The sequence below is a fragment of the Nicotiana attenuata genome, unplaced genomic scaffold (assembly GCF_001879085.1).
Source record: "Nicotiana attenuata strain UT unplaced genomic scaffold, NIATTr2, whole genome shotgun sequence".
NCBI lineage: Eukaryota > Viridiplantae > Streptophyta > Magnoliopsida > Solanales > Solanaceae > Nicotiana > Nicotiana attenuata.
Window position 1 is genome coordinate 38949 of NW_017673252.1, and position 1850 is coordinate 40798.

The following is a 1850-nucleotide window of genomic DNA, read 5'->3' on the forward strand; positions in this document are numbered from 1 at the left end:
GCTAAGACGCGAATTTAGGTAAAATAACAAAAATGCCCCTTAGGCCAAAGTCTCGGAACCGGATAATTTTCACATTTTCAGAACCCTCGTACTCTCACGAGTCTAAGCATATAAAAATCTCCCAAATCGGAGGTCAAACACCCACTCAAAACTCAATAATTCGCTCTAAGAAGTTTCTTCCAATTTTTCCCAATTTTTGATCCCCAATCCGAATTTAAATGATAAAATTAACTTTAGATTGATGGAATATAACTAGAAAGGATTAAAGAAACGTTACCCACTGATCTCCTCTTCAAATCCCTCTCAAAATCCCCCTCTCCCGAACTCCAATTGATTTTTCTAACCTTTGAAACTAAACCCTCGAATTTCATATTTCAGTCCAATGGTTTCCGCTTCTGCGGTCAAGGGACCGCACCTGCGGTCCCGCTTCTGCGGAACTTAAGCCGCTTTTGCGGTTTCATTAAAGATCCAAAATTCCGCACCTGTGGTCCTGATCTCGCAAATGCGGATCCGCTTCTGCGGAAAGCCCACCGCATCTGCGGAACCTTAAAAAAATATAAAATTTCGCACCTGCGGTCCTGATCTCGTAGATGCGGATCCGCTTCTGCGGAAAGCCCACCGCATCTGCGGAGCCTGATGGGCCTGGCCAACCCCGCTTCTGCGGTCCTCCACGCTGCATGTGCGGTTCCCAAGCCGCAGATGCGAAAATACCAGAAGCAGCAATGCTTCAGCTGCTGCAACACTTCTCCGATCTTCCCGTCAACCATCCGAAATCACCCCGAGGCCCTCGGGATCTCAACTCAAAGCACCAACATCACCTAATAACCCATTCAAACTTGTACCAATCCTTAAATCACCTAACACAACATCGGAAACTCGAATTAATCACTGATTTAATCCTAAGAACTTCATTTTCTCTCAAAACACGCTTTCGATCAAAAACCTAACCAAACCACGTCCGAATGACCTGAAATTTTACAAACACATCCCAAATGACATGACGGAGCTACTGCAACTCCGGAATTCCATTCCGACCCTCTGATCAAAATCTCACTATCTAAACGGAAACTTCAAAATTCGAACTTTCGGCATTGCAAGCCTAAATTAGCTACGAACCTCCAAAACACGTTTCGAACACGCTTCCAACCCCGAAATCGCCTAACGAAGCTAACGGAACCATCGGATTTCCGTTCCGAGGCCGTCTTCACACTGTTCTGACTATGGACCATTTTCCAACACTTAAGCTATCATTTAGGGACTAAGTGTCCCAGAACTCTTCGAAACTCAAAACCTAACGCCCCGGCAAATCAAAATAGCAGAAATAAGCTTGGGGGAAATAGTTAATAGGGGATCGGGGCGTTAATTCTTAAGACGACCGGCCGGGTCGTCACAGAGACCGCACGTGCGGATGATCAATCGCTTCTGCGGAAATGACTAGGCCCCGCTGGGGCCGCATCTGCGAGAAAGGGACCCGCTCCTGCGGAACCGCATCTGCGGAAGATTTTCCGAATCTGCGAGACTCAACCGCACCTGCGACCCACTGTGCGCACCTGCGAGTCCGCATCTTCGGCCGCAGGTGCGATAACACCAGAACTGGTGCAACAGCAGTGTTTTCCTAAGTTTAAACACGCTGGAACCTACCCGAAACTCACCCGAGCCCTCGAGGCTCCAAACCAAACATGCGTAGCAACTCAAAAACATCATATGAACTTATCCGTGCGATCAAATCGCCAAAATAACATCATAACCATCGAATTAAACCTCAAAACCAATGAAATATTTCAAAACTTCTTAAAATATCAGATTTTGCAATTAAGGCTCGAATCACGTCAAACGGATTCCGTTTCTTA